This window comes from Pelophylax lessonae (genome assembly GCF_965119305.1).
Source record: "Pelophylax lessonae genome assembly, chromosome: 8".
NCBI classification, from domain to species: domain Eukaryota; kingdom Metazoa; phylum Chordata; class Amphibia; order Anura; family Ranidae; genus Pelophylax; species Pelophylax lessonae.
In genome coordinates, this window is record NC_138775.1 from 27,092,382 (window position 1) to 27,117,179 (window position 24,798).

A 24,798-nucleotide genomic window follows, 5' to 3' on the forward strand; every position below is an offset into this window, starting at 1 on the left:
TCAATTCTATCCGGACACAAATGGTTTTTTCCTGCCTATCTTTCCCTAATCAGCAGCCAGCACGTTGATGTGTGCTCTGTCCCTGAATCTAAGCAGCATAATGACGCCGCTGCGGCTGCCTCGAACTTATAAAGACTTGGTCACATGCTTCAGACGGCCAATCACAGCTACTGAGACATTTGCAGGCATGGCTGGGATGGCTTAAGGCACACCAGTTAAACGATTGTTGATTGGCTGTTGAAAGCCCGCCATGAAAAGAGCGCCAAAGCATGCAAAACCCGGAAATAAAACGACCGAACACGGATTTTTACCCGAACATACAGTAAAGTGTCCGTGTCCGTGTTCGGGTACAAAAAATCCAATTATTCGGTACGAACACGAATAATACAGTCCGTGTTCGCTCAACACTAGTTACAGTATATTACTCATTTCTTAGATATTCATAACTCTTCTGCTTCACAGACAGACACAATCATTTAAAGCGGAGTTCCGGCCTCAAATACCCTTTTAAACTAAAAACACCCCTATAATACTAATCCATCGCCCTTTACAGAACTGCTATTCTCATACTTACAAGGTGTACGGTATTGGATTTTTGTCAAAATCTTACTTTTAAAAATGCTGTCTGGGCGTGGCCATCTTGGATGTGGGCATCTGAAGCCGCAGTGTAATCTGCTGTGTCCTTCTTCCTGATTCCAGGGAGTGTTCTGGGAGTTCTTCCTGATTCCAGCCTCCTGGGAGTGATGACAAACAGCTCCCAGGATGCAATGCAAAGGCGGAAGTGATGTCGGTGGCCGTGGCCACAGAGGGGGGGAGAAGGAGGAAGTACAATAAAAAATGCCCTGAAAATAAGGTAAGGGACCCCTGAAAAAAATTGAAAATGCCCAATTGTTGATCAGCATAGCGAGCACTCCAGGAATCACTAAAGTTGCAAAATAGGCCGGAACTCCACTTTAAAGACAGTAAAAAGGGATGGAATGTCTGCAATAGTTTCACCATTTCTCTCTCTCCTTCCACAAAAAACGCGAAGGGAGGGGGAGGAATCTGGACAGACATGCAGCCATCTCTGCTACAAATGATTTATTTTTAAACACACAAAGACTTCTGTCTTTCTCATATACCATTTTCTCAGTTTCAGTACCTACACTATAACCCTTTTGTATTTCTTTACTTTTCTCATTTACAACTTTATAGAACTTTTGTCTCAGTTTCATTACTTAACTCTTCCAATGCTAAACTTACACAGACCCTCAAACATAAGTAACACATCTTATGTTACAAATCAGCCATACTTAACTTTAATTCTCTGTCTTAATTCATGTAACATTGTCATTTAATAAAGACAATACAACAAGCATTCAACATCTTCATACAAGCAACATGTCCTCAATATTAGCTAGCTACGAGCAATTAGGACATACACACACATCTTACATGCAGTTTTACAATCTGAGCAGTCAGCTAATCGTTTTTGATATTCAAACAACGCTCCAAAACTTCTACCGTCCAGATACCAATACTATTACTATTACAAATTGAGGCTTCCCAAAGATACAACAGTTTCATTTGTATATCAGTCTATCACCCAATTTATCAAACAAAAACAAAGTTGCAAACTGGTGTCCAGTCAACTCCGAGTCTAAGTCAGATCCCAAAATTCTGTCAATTATTATATCATTTAGTTCAGGCTTATCTATGGGCTTAATTACTACATAAGTTCCCATTATAATATATGGAAAATGCATCCCTGATCTTACTTTCTACACTAATCGTCATGTAATAGGGGAATACACCACTATGGAGTCAGGCGATGAAGTACTTGTGGCAGCCTTATCTTCCCTTGGAATTTCTTCTCCTCTTGCTCCCTGTTCCCCTCCCACACCATGCTGGCTATCTGGGAATTGTTGTTCTACTTGTTTAATGGGGGCAGACTGCAACCAATTTAGTCCTCCCGCTCTCAAATACTTTATGTCCCACTCTGGATTCCCTGAAAACCATGGGATTGCTAAATTATTAATTCATAGATCTACATATTAATCATACCATAGAAATATTCTCATAACATACTCTTTACATGTTAATTACATTTTATAACTCTTATGTCATTTGTTCCGCTCTCTTTCTTTTTCTTCATAATATTACTTATTACGTGGAGGCTTAGGTACATTGGGCAGAGGTCTCTTACCAGGGACTTTACCCATCTTAAAACAGAACAGTAGTTAAACAAAGCACTAAATATTATGGTGTCAGGGTCTCTTCTTCACTGGAAGGCTGCCATGCACTGGCAGACACTGACAATACCCTTTTTTTTTTTTTTAGTTCCGAAGTATAACACTTAAAGACACTGACACCACAATAAACTTATTCTATCTAAATTCAGATAACATGTATTTGGTATTCTCACTTATTTCTTCTTGTTTCATACATCTCTAGTACATTTTAACATGCGCACGGAGTTAGTTAAGGTCTCACACAGACACATATACACAATACTTTTGTAAATTGGCAGACATACACAGACTCTCTGAGCGGTTTACTGCACTTCTTCAACCCTCCTAGTTCTGTGTTCTACTAAAAAATATTGGTATTCTTACATTTATACACAATACTTTTGTTAACTCGCAGACTTACACAGACTCTCAGAGTTCTGTGTTCCACTAAAAAATATTGGTATTCTTATAAAGATCTTCTCACACAGACAATTATACATACACAGACTCTCTAACCAAATTAAAACAAATTATAAGTCACTCTTACCTTGAACCAAAATGGGTCTTTTATTCTGCCAATTCTTGGGAACCCATCACCTGATAGGGACCAGTTGGTAGACCGGCCTCTGTTGACGTCAATTCAGACAATTCTGCAGTAAAAGAATCCCGTGTGTTGGGACTCCCCATATGGTAACGGTCACCGGTGATCTGGTCCCGTCATAGGATCTTGGGTTCCGGCTTGAAGGACCAAGTTTGTGAGGGAAATTTACCTTAGACCACACTCAGGATTAAGTTAAGAAGTTTATTTACTTGTACGAGGAGACAAGGTACAGAAAAGGTACTAGCTTGTCTAATTTTTGTCCCCCCAGCTTAACTTAAAATACACTTTGTTTATCTGACTCGGCCTCCCCTGAATAAAGGTTGACCTTTATTCATCATCCTTCTAAGAGGGAAAGCCTTGTCTTAGATACTTTTCTTGAAACGAAACTAGCTAGTGGTTACATATCTTTTCAGGAAATGAAACTACTTCTACAGTTACGTATATTTCAGGAAATGAAAGTACTTCTACAGTTACATATCTTTTGTAAATAGGCATAAATGAGTATATACTAAGTATCTAATTTCTTAGGCTTTCCCTCTAATTTCTTTAACAATGTTAGATGAATAGACTTTTATAAAACTAAACATGGATGCCTGGCAATTACTAATGTAGAATAAAAGTATATTTCACCTTTAAAAGATATTTAATGAAGCAGATAATATGAAATTAGTACAATTTCCCTCTAAGAGACATGATAATGTAGTGGATTAATAACAATAGTAATGGGATTGAGATTGACACACTTCCCCTTTAAGAGCTATTTACTCAGTAGGATTGATAATATTAAAGTTTTTTCTTCTAAGAGATAAAGACATTTGGTAAAATAATATATAAATTCTGTATAACATTATTATTATTATTATTAATAATAATAAGAACAACATTAATGGAATGGATAATAAATTGGAGCTTATATATCTAGGTTTATTTCATATGTATATACAGATAAAAAAATGTATTAAAAACAATAAGAATTTGGTTATAATTAGAGGTGGACACTGAGTGCATAAATGTGTACTTGGGGTATTGAGAAATATTAGCTCTACAAATCAATAATAAAAAGTGTCAATAGATTGGGGATATATTCAGTGGACGTCATGTTTTAATTCGATGTAATAATAAATGTTCTTATAACGAATACTATGTTTGGATTTAGTGCTTATGAGTGGGTGGATTCCCCACTATAAAGATGGCCCGGCTGTGTCCAACATCCTGCCGTTCCGTGAGGACGTCGAATGACGAAACTAGTCGGGCGGAGACAGGACGTTGGATACCACCGCGCATGTCAGAATCACGCTCGTGGCTTTGGAGTGACAGCTGGAGGCAATACGGATACATTTACACAAAAAGCACTTGATCCTTAGTGTCGGGGGGACACTTTTAAAATGTGAGTGATACTATTGCGGTTTTTAATAAACTGATACAGTTTTGCGGATTTACGCTATGTGGATTCTCCTTTCTTCACCTCCGTACATCTCTATGAGAGGGCCTGATTACAAAGATGGGGATACCAACTATAGGGTTATCTGCTGGATATTTTTATAACAAGACGTTGAAGCTGGTTTGTATTTTGGAATATGGTTACAGTACTCCTAATTTTAAGAAGTACCTTCTTCAAACTTTATATAATTAATCATTAATTATTTATTCACTATCATTTTATTTGCTGGTGTGTTCAATCAATTAGGTGTGAGTTTCACTATATGTTTATTTTTGATCAATTGAAGCAGCGGCATGCATTTGTGCTATTTGAGTTTGAGCGCGAGAGATTTTTATTATATTCGGTTTATAATCTTACCAGCCACTCCATCTGGAAAGTCAGTTTGGGGTTATCAGTGGAAGGATTGTGCAGATTTGCTTTTGAAGATTTTGAACATTACTACATGCACAATTTTTTCTTACTCTTTTTCTGGAACTTTAGAAAATATGGGCCAATTTTTTGGTTTTTGATTTTTAGATTGCTTTAACATGATACTTCATTTTGGATTCACTGTATATGTTTGTTATGCACTTTATGAATGTGAAGTTTCATCATTATATTTTTTACATGGAATTTTGTGGCACTGATTCGTCACGTTTATGTAAGAGTGATTGTTTACAATAATTGCAGTAGCACTTTAGGATAGAGCATAAAAAAGGTGATAATTTATTCAACTATCTCCGCCTTATTACCTAGGGAAGTGTCGATCTGCGCTGACTGATTTTCTCACTAGTATTTCAGGGGAAGTTTTTAGCTGTTAAAATTACATTCACACCTTCATTCATTCATCATTATGGGAGCTCAGCTATAGAATATAACACAGAATATTGCATGCATGGAAGCTACCTAGGTGCATATTATAGATTGGACGTATTATGCTGCATTGTAGTGTCTCTATGCTTGCTATGACATGAATGACAAGTGGGACTTCGATGTTCATTGTAATATTTACAAATACTCGGCTGGATTTTATCATCTGTTACAAGTACTCTGTGGACGATTCTGTGCTGGGACTGTTTTGGATCAGACCAATCGTCTGGTGAGTATCTGCCCCCTTCCTGATTTGGCCTATATAATCTGGTGCATGCACGAGAAGAACCACACTGAAAACGTGTTCAGGTAAAGGATACTTCCTTCATTGCTACTAGGTACGTGGGGTATATAGGCGAGCTGCTAGTGTCGTGGGCAAGTACGTCATAAACATAGCGTTATCTGATAGCTTGTAGCTTCTGATTGGTCATGTCCATATAAGGTAAACTTCCTCCAGGATCTAGGTGTCATCATCTTGGGTGTAGTCCTGGATGGAGGCACCATCTTAGTTACACAAGCTTCACTCGATACAATGGAGAACTGCTAGCGGCCATTTTGAGTAAGGAATAAAAAAAGCATATTTACATGTACAAAAATAGACACAGAAAAATAGACATTTTACCTAATCCATTACAGTCCCCCCTTGAAATTACTATTTTCTCTGTCCCTGCACCCTCCTAACTCATCTGTCCATATGTGCCTTGGAACTCTTTTGTGCTGTACGTTAGACGGGTGATGGCTATCCCATCACCCCCCTTGTCACAGGCTTTGCACATGAGGAAGTCAGATGCTGTCCCTACGGGAAAATACTTTTATGTTTTGCAAGGAAGGACTGTAATGGGGTATAAAGTTTCTCCTCTTCTGCATAGAGATCATCCTCTTCCTGGTTTAGGAAGGTTGAGATACTATTGTCTACAGCCTTTTCCAGCAATTTCTTCAAGCAAGGTAATACACAGCAGATTATTAGTGCGAGTATGGCTAAGATAATTAATCAAGTTATCTTTCTTGGTAACGGCTGCTTGTTGAGCCCTTGCTAAGTTCAACAGGAAAAAAATATATATCACTGCCATCATGGCGTAGGCTGGGCCTCGTCTTCAGGGGTTGGAACCTTCTTGCAGTGAGAAGCGTGTATCCAAGTGTTTTTCCCGGCCAACTTGACAGAAGTGGTTGTGGTCAGCAGAACCTGGAGCGGACCATCATATCTTGGTTCAAGGGAATGCTTTCTCACAAATTTCTTTACCAGTACCCAATCTCCAGGTAGCAGTTGGTGTGTATCTGTATCTTATTCAGGATCTGGAATGGAAGAAAACACTTGGGCATGTATTTGGGTTAATTCTCATGATAATGTGGTTATATAGTTAGTCAACACATCAGACTGCAATTGTAACAGTTGAACCAAATAAAATCTCATAAGGGGAAAGGGAATGTTCCCCTCTCGGTGTGTATCTGACGCTGAATAGGGCAATGGGCAGACTGTCTGGCCAACGCATACCTGTCTCTTGGGCCATTTTGAGCATTCAGGTTTTCAGGGTACTGTTCATCCTTTTAACTTTCCCACTACTCTGGGGGTGGTAGGGGGTGTGGAAGGCTAAGGTAACTCCCAGTGCAGCCCACACTTGATTGGTTATTGCTGCTGTGAAGGCGGGGCCCTGGTCACTCTCTATCATTTCTGGGACCCAATATCTGCAAATTATTTCAGCGAGGATTTTCTTAGCAGTTGTCTTGGCGGTCATGTTGGTTACAGGGTAAGCTTCCGGCCATCCACTGAACATGTCCACCCCTACCAATGTGTACTCAAATCATCCACTCTTTGGCATTTGGATGTGGTCAATTTGTATCCTTTGGAAAGGGTACAAGGGCTTTGCCAGGTATTTCTGTGGCGTCTTCTCTGTGCGTCCCGGGTTACACTTTGCACAAATAGTGCATGACTTACAGAAGTTGTTAGTCAGTGGAGTGATTCCTGGTGACCCATAGTATTTGTTGATGGGCAGCTCCATGTGCCCATTGTACAACAGCCGGGTATATGTTCCTGGGTAAGCAGGGTTTCTTGTTGCACTCATATAGTCCATCTTTGAGGGTTGCTCCTCTCTGCTTCCAGATTTCCTTCTCGACCGGGCATGTTGCTTCCTGTAATTCCTTCAGATAAGTTTTGCCTACTGGTAAAGTTTGTAGGGTTAGTACTGGGTGATCTTCTGATATCACCCTTCTTTCCACTTCTCGCGGTCCACAGACTGCTTGTTTGGCTGCTGAATCTGCAAAATGGTTGCCTCGAGCTTCCTTTGAATTCAATTCAGTCATGGGGTGACAAGTCAGGACTTGGCTCATCCTCTATTCCCCCCTCAGGAAGTGAAAGGAGGGTGGAAGGGTCATGGGTAAATGTGAAAAGGTACCTGCAGGAGGGATGGAGGGGAACACTGAAGAATGAGTTTGCCAGATCCACAACTGTGAAGTACTTTGCTGTTGGGGGTACTCCTGCAAGCAGAGTGTGGGGGTTTGGGACAATTGGTGTGCCCAGAATCATGGCTTCATTGGCTGCTTGGAGATCTTGGACCCTCCTGTATTTTTCCGGTTCCCCTTTAGGGGTTCGCATCTTCACAGGAAACAAAGGTGTGTTGCATGGAGATGTGCAGGGTATCAGGGCTCCATTTGACACAAGGTCCTTGACTCTGGGCGGCCATGATGAGGCCTTTCCTGATTGACTCTTTAAGGCCCGTCACAAAGGCTGATGACAGAAGACAGATGTACTTTGTTGTGCACGGTGAATCCTAAATCTGAAAAGACTTGTGACAACCTGGTATAAAACTTTTCTACTGACTCTGTCTAATTCTGGGTACTATCCTGAATGCTAGTGGCTTGGCCGGCCAGTCTCTCCCTTGCCCATTCACGTAAATGTTCACAGAATTCCACACCGGAAATATAGGTATTGTCATTGACAATACTTGCATCCTGGAAACTTAATTCCATGATTGGCCAGTAGGCATCCCCTGCCTTTATTTCACATAAACCGACTCTGTCTCTCCATGCTGCTGGTTTTTTTTTTACCTGGGCCAACCTTTAGTAAAAGGGCATGGATTGTTTTTCTGGGTCTGGCAGAGTGGTCACTAGAGTGGATGCTTGGGATGGAGTGAACGTGATATACATCACTGGGGCATCGGGTACTGGCCCAGGATTTATTGTTGATGCCCGTGGTACCGGGTAGGCTGGGGGAGCGAGGTCCCAAGTAATCAGGTACTTAGGAATTGGGTAGGGAGAGACAGGGAGCTTCCGGCATGGACGCTGGGAGATATTGAGAAAGAGGGTATGAGTGCAAGCTCACATCAGGTCTTGCCATTGAATCAGCATTTGACCCTAATATGTTGGGCATGATAGGAGTTTGGGTCAGTGGGGGAGGCACGTAATAGGTACTGTCTGCCCTCAGGACTAGGTCCACGGAGGTTACAGGGCGTATAGGCCTTCCGGTATCCTGACTGGGTGTATCACGATGGCTGCTCTGGAAGAGGCCATCGAGGGTGTTTTAGTGGGTTGGGCCGGGCTTGGAAACATGGGCAGCAAGGGGGGCGTTTGAGGTTGGGAGGGACTCAGTGGAGTGACAGGTGTTAGAATCATCATAGGGCGGTGGCTGGTTTATTTTCAGTCAGCACACATAACGGTTCATTCTTATTAATGCATTGATGATACACATACACCGATACACATATACCGTCTGTCTTTGTGCTGCACTTCCTGCTCTAGCCACTGTTCCCTGTCAGAACACCTTGTTTTTCTTTATCATTATTCTCCGCCACTCCCCCGGCTGTAGCCAGCTTCCACTCACGGTCATCCCACATACTTTTGCTAACTTTTCCCATTTCTTCACATGCTCTGCTCCCTCCCTTTCTGTCACCAGGTCACATGCTAAAACTCCCTTTTATGGTTTAACTGTTTTCTGTCCCATCTCTCTATCTCTGCTATACAGACTTTCCTATTTTCCCTAGTGAACGTTCAGGCAGAAGAATAAAACCTCAGGTATTTCAGGCTTCAGAGGGTGGCGCACTAACAGCTCCTGGCTGTAGCCTAATTCTTTCACCTTCAACAGACCCCTGCCACCCTCATTAATGCCAAACATCAATCCACATATACATTTAGGACATGACATATCAGGTGAGGGCTTTCTCCGAGAAGAGGAAGCCTTTGCAGAGTCTCTGCACTATCACCAACCGTGACGTGCACTCGACACTTCCGGGGTGCCGCGAATAGGGAATTTGCGTGTCAATTCAATACCCTCTGCACAGCACTCCTCCTCAGGTTCTCCCTCCCTTTCTGCACAAACACACAGATGCGAAGGGAAGGGGGAGTCATTTCTCTCCCTTCGAGACCAGATAACATATTTACACAAACACAAAACCGGGCAGCAGATAATCAGATATTTAAAATGACAGGTTCGAAAATTAGGCTCCGGGCAAGTTACTACCTGTCTTTGGTGACCGCTGACAGCCGTATGAGACAAAGAAATAGACCAACGACGGAGACAGGTTGTACTGGTAAGGTATCAGAATATGTCTTACTGTACTTCGGAGGTGATCAGTTCCCGCCCCGTCCGCATTGGTCCACCTCGGCGTCCTCTCGGTCGGCTGTCCGTTGGTTCACAACCCAGGGGCCCCACTTTTTGGCGCCAGCTGTTTTGGATCAGACCAATCGTCTGGTGAGTATCTGCCCCCTTCCTGATTTGGCCTATATAATCTGGTGCATGCACGAGAAGAACTACACTGAAAACGTGTTCAGATAAATGATACTTCCTTTATAGCTACTGGGTACGTGGGGTTATATAGGCGAGCGGCTAGTGTCGTGGGCAAGTAGGTTGTCAGGCTTATGATACGAAATAGACATATATTTTTCATATTACATGTAAGGAATTATGAAATGCCATAGGCCTCAAATTACCTCACCACAAGCTCAGTCAGAAACTCTTGGTTTTCAAGGATACATTGTTTATTGTTGAACAGTGTTAAGCCACTATTGACACTTCCTTAAACACCTATATCCTCTGATCTTGAAAAGGGAAGTATCAGGGGAGATCGTAAACATTGTGTTTTGGCCATGAAGTGTTTCCACACAATGGCAGATACTAGACCAGTTTCAGGAGAGCAGCTGTGTCATCAATTATCTAGCAAAGAAACCATTGTTTCAACTATGGGAAGATAAATAACAGAGGAACCATGAAAAGAAAAACTCTACTTAATTTTGTGATCATTAACTAAGACTTATTAGAACTGTATCTTCAAATGAATTTAATATAATCATAAGCATCTACAACCTCCGTGTCCCATCATATACCAAGAGGGGATGTGGATTTTATGATTATACGGACAATCCCCCAAGGGAGTTATATTATATCAGTTATATAGTAAGTGATGTTTAAATTTCATTTCATATAATAGATCGCAGACCATGTGATGATTATATTATTAACTAGCATAGTAATTCTCTAGCAGATAACCCTTTTGATTGAATGTATAACATATATCTAACAATTATAATCCCAGGGTATTAGGTATCAATTTAATAATTTATCGCTAAGTCTTAATTAAGATATATATAAATATATATATATGGTAGAAATATTCACACCCATTAAACGGTGTTACCAGAACTGAACCTGTCAAGAGATATTACAAAGATATCAGATGGCAATGCCTGGACCATGGGAATCTGGACAGATTAAAAATTTCTATTATTACTATAACTAGATGAAGAAATTATTATCACATATTTTTAATATCCAACATACATGGTGACTAGTAGAGGTGTTGCCTAATGACCCAACCAGTTAATGGTTAAATTATCCCAACCAATGGGAAGGAAGTTTCTCCTTCTGGGTTTGACTTATTGTAATTTTTACGGCCCTTTTGTTCCATACATAATAAAAAAGAACCCAGAGGAGAGATGAGACACACATCAACACAAACAGACAGACATCCATTCATCCACACTCATACAGTGGGTACGGAAAGTACAACAATCAAATAATCGACAATGTATATTTACCACTTCAAAATGGCTGCTGGCTCAAATTGGTCTTTATCAGAGTCCTAAGATGGTTGCCTTTCCCAAAATGGTGGCTGGTTAGGGAGGAGTTTGCGTCTGGCGTCCTTCAGAGGTTCATGCGTCAAATAAGGGATGGAGCAAGATGGAGTATGTACAGTGGGTACGGAAAGTATTCAGACCCCCTTAAATTTTTCACTCTTTGTTATATTGCAGCCATTTGCTAAAATCATTTAAGTTCATTCTTCTTCCTCATGAATGTACACATAGCACCCCATACTGACAGAAAAACACAGAATTGTTGACATTGTTGCAGATTTATTAAAAAAGAAAAACTGAAATATCACATGGTCCTAAGTATTCAGACCCTTTGCTCAGTATTTAGTAGAAGGCCCCTTTTGATCTAATACAGCCAGGAGTCTTTCACACCTGGATTTGGGGATCCTCTGCCATTCCTCCTTGCAGATCCTCTCCAGTTCTGTCAGGTTGGATGGTAAACGTTGGTGGACAGCCATTTTTAGGTCTCTCCAGAGATGCTCAATTGGGTTTAAGTCAGGGCTCTGGCTGGGCCATTCAAGAACAGTCACGGAATTTTTGTGAAGCCACTCCTTCGTTATTTTAGCTGTGTGCTTAGGGTCATTGTCTTGTTGGAAGGTAAACCTTCGGCCCAGTCTGAGGTCCAGAGCACTCTGGAGAAGGTTTTTGTCCAGGATATCCCTGTACTTGGCCGCATTCATCTTTCCCTCGATTGCAACTAGTCGTCCTGTCCCTGCAGCTGAAAAACACCCCCACAGCATGATGCTGCCACCACCATGCTTCACTGTTGGGACTGTATTGGACAGGTGATGAGCAGTGCCTGGTTTTCTCCACACATACCGCTTAGAATTAAGGCCAAAAAGTTCTATTTTGGTCTCATCAGACCAGAGAATTTTATTTCTCACCGTCTTGGGAGTCCTTCAGGTGTTTAGCAAACTCCATGTGGGCTTTCATGTGTCTTACACTGAGGAGAGGCTTCCGTCGGGCCACTCTGCCATAAAGCCCCGACTGGTGGAGGGCTGCAGTGATGGTTGACTTTCTACAACTTTCTCCCATCTCCTGACTGCATCTCTGGAGCTCAGCCACAGTGATCTTTGGGTTCTTCTTTACCTCTCTCACCAAGGCTCTTCTCCCCCGATAGCTCAGTTTGGCCGGACGGCCAGCTCGAGGAAGGGTTCTGGTCGTCCCAAACGTCTTCCATTTGAGGATTATGGAGGCCACTGTGCTCTTAGGAACCTTAAGTGCAGCAGAAATCTTTTTGTAACCTTGGCCAGATCTGTGCCTTGCCACAATTCTGTCTCTGAGCTCTTCAGGCAGTTCCTTTGACCTCATGATTCTCATTTGCTCTGACATGCATTGTGATCTGGAAGGTCTTATATAGACAGGTGTGTGGCTTTCCTAATCAAGTCCAATCAGTATAATCAAACACAGCTGGACTCAAATGAAGGTGTAGAACCATCTCAAGGATGATCAGAAGAAATGGAAAGCACCTGAGTTAAATATATGAGTGTCACAGCAAAGGGTCTGAATACTTAGGACCATGTGATATTTCAGTTTTTCTTTTTTAATAAATCTGCAACAATGTCAACAATTCTGTGTTTTTCTGTCAGTATGGGGTGCTATGTGTACATTCATGAGGAAGAAGAATGAACTTAAATGATTTTAGCAAATGGCTGCAATATAACAAAGAGTGAAAAATTTAAGGGGGTCTGAATACTTTCCGTACCCACTGTACATACTCCATCTTGCTCCATCCCTTATTTGACGCATGAACCTCTGAAGGACGCCAGACGCAAACTCCTCCCTAACCAGCCACCATTTTGGGAAAGGCAACCATCTTAGGACTCTGATAAAGACCAATTTGAGCCAGCAGCCATTTTGAAGTGGTAAATATACATTGTCGATTATTTGATTGTTGTTTCCTTATATGCTTTAAATCATATGCTCAGGTTAAATAGATTACCTTCCCAGTCATATTAACTATAGTAGATTTTTCTCTAAAAACCTATTTTTGTTTTTCAAAGTTTTTTATTATAACCGGTTTAGCGCTATATTAGCGAATTAGTCTCCCATTTTGCATAGCCTATTCTCACTCCAACTGCAGCGGAGTGACTGTTGGGTATGTTGGTTGACTGTTTTCTTTTTACTCCTATTACTGAACCAAATATATCCCATTCGCATTTATCATTTAAATTTGTATTTTATGTGAAATTATATTTTTGTGTCACCCCAAATCTACCTATTTATTGTGAATACATGTCTTGTGAATAAATATACCTATATATTCTCTATTTTAGTCTGTATTAACTATGATTGGTATATGCTGTTAAAAAGAAAATAATCAATTAAAAAAATAACTCGTTATACTTCGTTCAGACAACAACGACATAAAGATAGCGTTATCTGATTGCTTGTAGCTTCTGATTGGGCATGTCCATATAATGTAAACTTCCTCCAGGATCTAGGTGTCATCATCTTGGGTGTAGTCCTGGATGGAGGCGCCTTCTTAGTTAAACGAGCTACACTCGATGGGAGGGGGAGCTGCTAGTGGCCATTTTGAGTAAGGAATAAGAAAGCATATTTACATGTACAAAAATAGACACAGAAAAATAGATATTTTACCTAATCCATCACAGGACTCAATAAATGCATCTCTATGAACCGTATTGCTGCGGGAATATTTCACTTTTTGGATAGAGGAATTTTGCATTCCATACCGGCTAGCAAACTCTTGCCTCAACAACAACAATTATAATATTAATTATCACTCCTCATTCCTACTATATGACAGCACTTCCCAGACAGTGTCATCAGTACAGTGACAGTGTGCAATACTAGCACTGATCACTGTATTGGTGTCACTATTGATGTCAGTCAGTTAGTGTACACTCCAGCCAGCGTCAGCTAGCACCAGATTGTCCGACACACTATCACAGTCCCGGGAAATGATGCAATCAGAAAGCATTTTTTAAAAAAAATTGAACAGACAGGTGCCATAGATGAGGTTATTGTGTTTTGCCCTAACATACTGACACATGCGGCGTACGGCGCCCTAAAGGGACCACTACCCTATAAAAACAGGAGACTCCAGGACTGGACCAGGACTGAACCAACATCAATGGAGATTGATTCAATAGTAATCAAAAGGCATTTTTGATTACTCACTAAGGTGAGAGCACTGGGAGCACTTAGGTGTAATAAGGAGTTGCAACCAAACCATTTGTTTACAAGTTGTCACACAAGAATCAATATATAGAAGCAAGTGGATTATACACATCTTTTATTATTGCATTATGAACTATTATGCATGTTTATATTTTGTGCACACTTTGATAATGGACTAAATGAGCAGTATGCACTTATTTGGGATGTGATTTTGATCACTTGGCTAATTAATATTGTTTTGCTGATTGGATTTTTTGTTATATGTAACATAGGTTGCGCAACACCAGTCACATTTACTCTAAAAAGGAGAGGGACCTTTATGGCTTTCTATCAATGCTCAGTTCAAAAGCGAGCATCTCCGATAGTATGGAGGGGTGGGGCATTAGTGTGTATGGAATGGGCAGCTTTCACATCTGGAAAGACATCATCAATGCTGAAAGATATATTCAGGTTTTAGAGCTGCATATGTCCAAGCAAAAACTGAGACAACATTCCTCTCCCTAAACTCCAGCAACTGGTCTCCTCAGTTCCCAGTAGAAGATGCATAGAAGTCCAACAACCCCCCCCCCCCCACATCAGGGGGTGCGTGACGTGTGTCAGACCCCTGACCTACCCTTGAGTTTCACCTACAGTCAGGTCCATAAATATTGGGACATCGACACAATTCTAATCTTTTTGGCTATATACACCACCACAATGAAACAAACAAGATGAGCTTTAACTGCAGACTTTCAGCTTTAATTTGAGGGTATTTACATCCAAAATCAGGTGAAAGGTGTAGGAATTACAACAGTTTGTATATGTGCCTCCCACTTTTTAACCTTCTTAGCGGTATTCCCGACTGTGGCTCTGGGGTTAAATTTCAGAGCCAAAAGGGGTAACCCCGAGCCACACTCGGGGTACCGCCAGAAGCATCGCTGGATCCTGTAAGCAAGGTTACTTACCTTGTCAGCAGGATCCAGCGATGTATCCCGGCGGTGTCTGGCGGCGGTTCTTCCTCCTGATCCTCTCCGTGCCCCGGCTTCCGTCTCCTGCGACGTGACGTTCGCAGGGGGGTGGAACCGGCGGCAAATTCAAATGTAAAACACACTGAACACACTGATACAATTCAAAATAAAAAAAAAAATCACATTACTTTGCCCCCCAGTGCCCTTTCCTGCAGTTTTACTGTACTTTTTATGTATATGTATATATATATATATATATATATATATGTGTGTGTGTGTGTGTATATATATATATACTGTATATATATATATATACGTATATATATATATAAAATAAATGTATACAGTTGGTTTGGGCTGCTCATTCACAAGAATTACATGCAAAATAATGGTACCGCTTTCAGCACCTAAAATCCGAAAGAATCATACCGCCAGGGAGGTTAAGGGACCAAAAGTAATGGCACAATTGGCTGATCAGCTGTTCCATGGCCAGGTGTGTGACATTCTCTCATTATCCCATTTACAAGGAGCAGATAAAAGGTCCAGAGTTCATTTTAAGTGTGCTATTTGCATTTGGAATATGTTGCTGTCAACTCTCAATATGAGATCCAAAGAGCTGTCACTATCAGTGAAGCAAGCCATCATTAGGCTGAAAAAACAATACACACCCATCAGAGAGATAGCAAAAATATTAGGTGTGGCCAAATCAACTGTTTGGAACACCCTTAAAAAGAAATAACGCACCGGTGAGCTCAGCAACACCAAAAGACCTGGAAGACCATGGAAAACAACTGTGGTGGATGACCAAAGAATTATTTCCCTGTTGAAGAAAACACCCTTTACAATAGCTGGCCAGATCAAGAACACTCTCCAGGAGGTAGGTGTATGTGTGTCAAAGTCAACAATCAAGAGAAGACTTCACCAGAGTATGCCAAGGTATGCCAAAGAGCTCACAGAGATAACCGACAAAACTTTTCCATAGCTGGTGCCCTTGCTGGCTTAAAGCAAGTCTATATTTAAAAAATAAAAATTGTGAACTGGCAGTCTTCAAAATACAGACATACTGATAATTTGTATACTGTAGAAGTATCAATAATAATAATATTTGAATACTTCTGTATTAAAGTGTAGTGATGTGATAATTTCTTTGCCCATCTTTCAAATGCGTATTCCTGTTATGCAGTGTTTGTTTTGCCCTTTTTCAATATGGCAACGGTGTGCTCTTTATCTCTGCAAGAAGGATGAGGTCATCAAAAAGGGCAGAGCAAGGTTTGATGGGTAAGACTGTGAAGAAGAGAGACATGAGGAGACAGACATGTTCCTGCTGGAGAGCAGACTTGTAAGTGCTGTAACATCCCCTCACTGAGACACACAGAGACACTGCTGATGATTTCATGTTCCTGAGGAGAATATCTTATGCTGTATGGCTCACTGAATGTTATTTCTTCAATACATAGACATTTAAACACTCTGCTGTGTGGATTACTGTCTATATGGATATGTTTTCTCAATTGGGATTTCACTTGCTAATCACAAGCCCTGATTGAGTGGAGGCACTGGCACTTACTATAAATCCTGTCCTGATCACACAGATTATATACTCTGCTCCTAAATACTACACAGGTGGCGTCATCATACCCCAGTAGCCGCCAAGAGTGATCTAAATAGCGCTACATTTTGGAGGCACTGCTGAGATAAAAATCTTGGATCAGGACATTAAGGAACGACCATGTCATTGTTATCTACAGAAGCTGTGAGGCAGTGGGCCCTGGAAGAGGGACTGCCACCTAAAAGGACATTTGCTATTTCATATGTACCTATTCGTGTGAGCATCCACAAACTGCAGGAGGCGCTAAAAGCAAATGAAACCTTGCAGTATGCCGCTCCTGTGGATAAAAGAGAGGAAGATGAGAGTTATGAACTGTATACCCATTATCTCTGTCTCAGTGAGGTGAATTTAAATCCAGTTAAAGGGCCCTTTTGTATATATCCGAAAGGGGCTGAAGAAATTGGTTGTGCTGTAGTATTTCCAGTAAGTTCACCTCCAGTAAGGCGTAAGTTACCAGTCCTGCCTGTAAAGTGTGAACCATTGAATACAACTGCTTCATCAGGAGAAACTGTAATGCTGACTGCTGCGGCTGTTAAGCAGGAAACAGATATTGAGCATCTTCTGCTAAAAGTCACTGAAGTCATTGCCCAGAACTTATATGCTGATTCTTATCGCAAATTAAAGGCTTTTTCAGGAGTGCTACCTGTCCCTGTTGGAGAAGAAAGCTTTGAGGTGTGGAGAGATTTTGCACAGCAAGTGATAGAGGAATGGACCTGCCCAGAGGAAAAGAAAAAACAGCGCATCATGGAAAGTTTAAGACCACCAGCATCCATTATCATCAGAGCTTACAAGGAGACTCATGTGAGTACCAGTGCTCAAGAATATATTGATATTTTGACAGATGCTTACGGATTGCACCGTGACCCGGATCAGATGCTTGCTGACTTTAAACAGACAAAGCATAAAGAGGGAGAGGATGTTTCTGTGTTTGTGAGGAGGCTAGAAGTACTACTGGGGAGATTGCTCACTGACAAGGTCATCTCTCCTACAGATGTTGACAGATTAAGGACTGCTCAAATAATAAAGGGGTTACTGCCACATCACCCAATATCACCAGTTCTAAGAGTGGTTTTGAGACAGAGGAACTTTACTTTCACTGAAATTATGACTGAAGTAAAGAGACAGGAGTCTTATATTATTTTTAGTACCCCTTCCAAGAGCAAAGTTAAACAGAATGCTGGGGTGGAGCCCACAAATGAGACTGTTGCTAAGAACAAAGAAATGGGTAGACTCCCACAGCCTAGAGCTCTATCTGCTGATAAAACCTCCAGTGATAAGCCTCTCTTCCACATTAAATGTTTCCGCTGTGGACAAGCAGGCCACACAGTTCGTCAGTGTCCACTGCTTGCTGACAGTTCTGAAATTCACAGTAAAGCTGGACATATGTACCAAAGAAAACAGGGAAGATCAAGAAAACAAACCTTTACCAAGCTACCTGGGGTAGGCCGCAGATGTACTTTCAATTTGTTTGTTAATGATATACCCACTACTGCTCTGTTTGATACTGGTTCTCAGCTGACAATCATATACAGGCCCTTCTATCAGCAACACTTAAACCACCTCCCTTTGCAACCCGTGGACACTTTGCCTGTTTATGGTGTGGGAGAAAATCCTGTTTTTATGGATGGTTGCCTAGAAGTTGAGCTTCGCATTCCTGGCGTGATAGCTGAGGAGGATCCCCCACTTAAAGTTATTGCTTATGTGAGCCCTCCACCTGGGGGTAATGAGTATGCTCCTATGATTGTGGGTTCCAATGTTGAAGCTGTTGAGGCTGCTTTCATACGGTTTCTTCAGCCCCAACGGGGAACTCCCCTACCTTCACTGCCTGTTGCTCCAGAACTTCAAAATATCTGCCAAACTTTTGCTCCTGATCTTCCTGGAGGGTGTGTGGGAAATCCATGGCGTCCCATAGAGCTTCCAGCAGGGGGAGTGAGAGTGCTGCGGGTTTATGTGGAAATTTCACCAAGTGCAAATGGTAGTTTCTTTTTGCTAGAGACTGATACAAAAGAGGCTGCAAAGAATGGCTGGGAGATAGTACCAGAAAGGAAAGACTATCGTGTAAAATGTCCAAGAATGGATGTTGTGACTGTCCGAAACATTACCACACACCCAGTTATAATACCAGCCTGGAAAGAGGTAGCCTATTGTTACCCAGTGGAAACCATTAGCTCCTACACTGCCAAAGTCAAGGAGAAAGAAATCAAATTAGACTTTCACTTGAATGATGCTGATAGTCCTGCAGAACACCAACAGGCACTAGGAGAGCAGCTAATGGAATACAATGATGTTTTCTCTACCGATGACATGGATGTTGGGTGTGCAAAAAGTATTCAGCACAGTATTCGCCTAACAGATAGCACCCCATTTAGAGAAAGATCCAGGCGCATACCTCTTAAAGATCTGGATGATGTTCGAGAGTGCTTGCACAAAATGAAACATGAAAACATCATTGCTGAGTCTAAAAGCCCGTATGCATCCCCAATAGTGGTAGTCAGAAAGAAAAATGGTGGAGTGCGAATATGTGTTGACTACAGGACTCTAAATCGGCGAACAGTCCCAGATCAATACACGCTACCTCGCATTGAGGAAGCTCTTGATGCCTTGCAAGGCAGTAAATGGTTCACAGTAATGGACTTAAGATCTGGTTATTACCAGGTCCCAATGAGTGAGGAAGATCAAGAAAAGACGGCTTTTATTTGCCCCCTAGGGTTTTTCCAGTTTGTTCGCATGCCTCAGGGCATTAGTGGTGCACCTGCAACCTTTCAACGTCTAATGGATCGGACCCTGGGAGACCTTTGCCCCACTCAATGTATCGTCTACCTGGATGACATAATTGTCTTTGGCTCCACTCTGGAGGAGCATGACCAGAGACTGTTTAAAGTGCTAGATCGTTTGAGGAAGGAAGGTCTGAAACTTTCACTGGACAAATGTAAGTTTGCTCGTTCTTCAGTAAACTTTGTGGGTCACATCGTATCTGCAGAAGGGGTAGCAACTGATCCTGCTAAGGTGGAGGCTGTGGTAACCTGGCCCCGTCCCACAAATCTGACAGAACTGAGGTCCTTCTTGGGATTTTGTGGCTATTATCGTCGATTCATTAGAGGCTATTCCAAGACTGCTCGGCCTCTTAATGACTTGCTCAAAGAAACCCCTGGCATGGACACAAACCGCAAAACCCATTTCAGTGAGAGATGGACTTCTGCTTGTGAGGAAGCTTTTCTACAGCTTAAGAAAAGTCTTACAGAAGCACCAGTGTTGGCTTATGCAGACCCACAAAAGCCATACATTCTGCATGTGGATGCCAGCTATGATGGATTGGGAGGAGTCTTACATCAAGAGTACCCAGGAGGACTAAGGCCTGTTGCTTATATCAGTCGCAGTCTAAGCCCAGCAGAAAAGAATTATCCTGTTCATAAACTGGAATTTCTTGCCCTGAAGTGGGCTATTGTTGAAAAACTGCATGACTACTTGTATGGAACTCAGTTTGAGGTGAGAACCGACAACAACCCCCTCACTTATGTTTTGACTACAGCTAAGCTAGATGCCACTGGTCATAGGTGGCTTGCTGCCTTGTCTAATTATCAATTCACTCTCAAGTACAAGCCGGGTCCCAAGAATATTGGGGCTGATGCTCTTTCTAGGCGCCCTGGATTACCCATGAACTTAGAAGAAAGTGACTGGGAGGAAGTACCTGGGCCTATTGTGGCTGCCTATTGTGCTACAGCTGCTGTACAAGGAGACAATATTGTTTTCTCTGACCTACGAGCTATTGATTCCCTGGGAGCTGGTGAAGAGTGTATTCCAAACATGTATTGCTGCCCCACTGCTTTAGGGGTGCCAGAAAACATCCAGCTGCAAAAGAAAGATATGATCCTTCTACAAAAAAGAGATCCAATAATCAGACATGTCAGAGAGTCTGTTTTCCGGAAAGATCCTACCTACATGAGAAAATACCTACCTGAGCAGAGTACCTACTATCTTAAGGAATGGGAGAAGCTCAAAATAATTGATGGACTTTTATACAGGGTACATTTGTTTCATGATCATCCTGGAAGAAGACAGCTAGTGCTCCCTCAAGTCTATAGAAACTCTGTTTTGAGAAGTTTGCATGATCAACATGGGCATCTAGGAGTTGAAAAAACCTATGGATTAATCCAAGACCGATTCTTTTGGCCAAGGATGAGGGAAGCTGTTGTGGACTATTGCCGCCGTTGTGTGAGATGTCTGCAACGGAAAACTCTGCCTACTCGAGCTGCTCCTATGGAACACTTGAAAAGTTCTGGTCCCATGGATTTAGTGTGCATGGACTTTTTGTCTATTGACAATGACAGCAGTGGTGTGGGAAATATTTTGATTGTGACTGATCACTATACTCGCTATGCTCAAGCCTATCCCACTAAAGATCAGAAAGCAGTAACTGTAGCCAAAGTGCTGTGGGAGAAGTTTTTTGTTCACTATGGATTGCCAAATCGGCTTCACTCTGACCAGGGGCGGGACTTTGAAAGTCGCCTAATTAAAGAGCTGTTAACATTGCTTAACATCAACAAGAGCCGCACCACCCCTTATCATCCAGAGGGTGATGCTCTCCCTGAACGTTTCAATCGTACCTTGTTGAACATGTTGGGTACCCTCCCTAATGGTGCTAAGCAGACCTGGAGCCGACATGTTGGAGCTATGGTACATGCCTACAATTGCACCAGACATGAATCCACTGGCTTTTCTCCTTATTTTCTTATGTTTGGGAGAGAAGCCCGTCTCCCTATTGACATTCAGTTAGGCGTGTCTACTGATGGAGTGGAACAGAGAAATCACTATCAGTATGTGGCACGACTTAAACAGAGTTTGAAAGAGGCCTATCAGATGGCTGAGGAAAATGCTGCGAAACTAAATGCTGCCAATAAAAGGCGTTTTGATTCCAAAGTTCGTTACAAAGACTTACAACCTGGTGATAAAGTGTTTCTCCGCAATTTGGGACCCTCAGCCAAACATAAGTTAGCTGATCGCTGGAGAAATGAGTTGTTTGAAGTTGTAGAAAAACTGCCTAGGATTCCAGTATACAGGATTCGAGGACCCGAGGGTCGGATCAAAGCCTGGCATAGGAATCATTTGCTTCCGGTACCACAAGTTGCTACTGTTGATGAGGAGCCACAATCTGACATTGCTACAGATTCTAATGATGTGCCCTGTGCCAACAGTGGAGACCAGAGTGATGACAGTGACTGGTTTACACCTCCACTAGAGTCTCCTGCACAGGTTCCTTCACCTAGTACTGATGGGGGCCTTCCTCAGAGGGGAGGTTTGAACCCAGCTACTCCGGCTTTTGAACCAACAGCCCAAAATGTTGTGCCTACAGTTCCAGGCATGGTTGGAGCACCAAGTTTCCCCACTAATGCTGTCCCAGAGTTCTCTGGATTTATGCCTGAGGGGTTGAGGAGAGGAGATCGTGTTCGACGTCCTCCACCGGTGTTTACTTATGACACTTTGGGAAGACCCTGCTATGCTGTACAGAACTATGTACAACCTCATGTTCTGACGGACATGATTGCAGCTCATTCTAGACTGGTTAGCATGATGCCTATTTGTTACTAACCATACTTTCTTTGCAGCTAAGCTCTGTAACAGATTGCTTCTGGAGAAGTGGTCTGCAGAAGGCGACAACGATGTTAATTTTTGTTGTTCTTTTATGTGTATATCCTTGCCGGGCCGGAAGGATTTTCAGCAGGGGGAGAATGTAGTGATGTGATAATTTCTTTGCCCATCTTTCAAATGCGTATTCCTGTTATGCAGTGTTTGTTTTGCCCTTTTTCAATATGGCAACGGTGTGCTCTTTATCTCTGCAAGAAGGATGAGGTCATCAAAAAGGGCAGAGCAAGGTTTGATGGGTAAGACTGTGAAGAAGAGAGACATGAGGAGACAGACATGTTCCTGCTGGAGAGCAGACTTGTAAGTGCTGTAACATCCCCTCACTGAGACACACAGAGACACTGCTGATGATTTCATGTTCCTGAGGAGAATATCTTATGCTGTATGGCTCACTGAATGTTATTTCTTCAATACATAGACATTTAAACACTCTGCTGTGTGGATTACTGTCTATATGGATATGTTTTCTCAATTGGGATTTCACTTGCTAATCACAAGCCCTGATTGAGTGGAGGCACTGGCACTTACTATAAATCCTGTCCTGATCACACAGATTATATACTCTGCTCCTAAATACTACACAGGTGGCGTCATCATACCCCAGTAGCCGCCAAGAGTGATCTAAATAGCGCTACAAAAGTATTCTTACTTGCCTGTTTGCAAAGTACACTGAGTTGCACACGTGCAGGTATTCCATACTGCTATGTAATCCATTGACCAAGACCAGTGAAATGGGATGACTACAAGTTCCATCTGCCACCGCGACAGATGGAGTCACAGAATGCGCAGCACAAATGCCATCCTCCAACCCTATCAGAAGGTCCATACCTCTGTACGGTCCTGGGGCTGGGGGGTAAACAATCCAAGAGCCTGTTCATTGCACCAATGATACACTCAATTGCAACGCCCTGCAGGCTTCAATGCAAACATTTAACAAATGCACTTTTTGTGTTACATTTTATTAAGCCATTTCCGACAGCCCTATGCATATATGCATTCTCAAAGGAGTGGATCTTTATCCGTTGGGTCACATATATGCAGCGTTATGTTTGTGCTGCTCCCAGCACAGAGCCGCACTGAGTTTTTCAGGTCCCGCACTAACGATCAGGAACCAGAAGGCCCAGTTCCTGAATACCTGATTGCTATGATAGCCTCTAATTGCCTATCACAGTGATCAGTCACTGTACAGCTCCCCCTGTGTTGTTTTTCTTCTCTTGAATGAGGGAAAAAACATGTATAGGGGGAAATGTAACAAAGGACAGTGGGTATAAAGAAAATATAAAAACAAAAAAAAAAACATAAAGCTAAATCAGGATTTGATTTAGGTCAGTGTAAGGGTTAGATTTAGGGCCAAGGATAGGGTCAGAGGTCATGGTCAGAGTCAAAGGTCAGTGTCAGTGTATTTTAGGTAAGAGAAAAAAAAAGCAAAATGCACAATATTGTTTCTGGGCCCTATTATGGGTACAAACAACAAATAATCTACACATATGTGGTATCGCTGCGATTGTCAGAAGCAGGACATTTTTTTGGGGTGTTTCTTTGGTGGTAAGTTATGGTAATAGCAAGAAATATACAGCTATATTTCATTTTTATTTTTTAATTTTTTACTATTTTGTGCAAGTTTTTCTTCGATAATAAAAAAAAAATGGAAAATATCCTTTAATATTTACCACCAGTTGAAAGCCAAAAAAAAAAAAACATCATCTTTGAAGCCGTCATCAAATGGATTGAGCACAGCCTAACTGATCGTAGGCAATATATCACCACCCTACTGCCTAAGGTAAGGTTGAGAACTTCATTTACTCATTATGGGTTGATTTACTAAAACTGGTGAGTGCAAAATCTGGTGCAGCTGTCCATGGTAGCCAATCAGCTTGTAACTTCAGCTTGTTCAATTAAAGTAGAACTATAGGCAAACCTTTTTTTTCCATTTTGGATAGGGTAAGGGAGGATTATAACCGCTGTAAGGTTTATTTTTGCCGTGTTTGTCCCATTGGGGAGATTCACCAGAACTAGTGTCTCTATTGGTAGATTTTCCCTCTATCACTTTTCTGGGGCGAAAAAACAAAATTTGGGATTTTCTTTTACATTCAATTTCAATGATAATGGTAAACAGGACAAATAGCGAGAGTATTACTCCCTAACAGGAACACAGACTACAATAAAAACTGAAAAGCTTTCTAATCCCTCTCCCCCTCTATCCAAAACTAAAAAACCTTTTGCCTTCAGTTATAATTTAAGCTTTCACAAAAACCCTAAATGCTGACTGTTTTCTATGC

The 24,798-nt window shown here is 41.8% G+C and overlaps 1 pseudogene across 1 annotated transcript in view; it reads left to right on the forward strand.

Annotated features, from left to right (window-relative positions):
- Positions 1 to 8,582: 8,582 nt before the first annotated feature.
- LOC309562134 (kelch-like protein 35) overlaps positions 8,583 to 24,798 on the forward strand; it is an 88,212-nt pseudogene continuing 71,996 nt past the window's right edge. Inside the window, exon 1 of the transcript in view lies at positions 8,583 to 8,618. The product of the transcript in view is annotated as a kelch-like protein 35 (transcript). The remainder of the gene's footprint in view (positions 8,619 to 24,798) is intronic.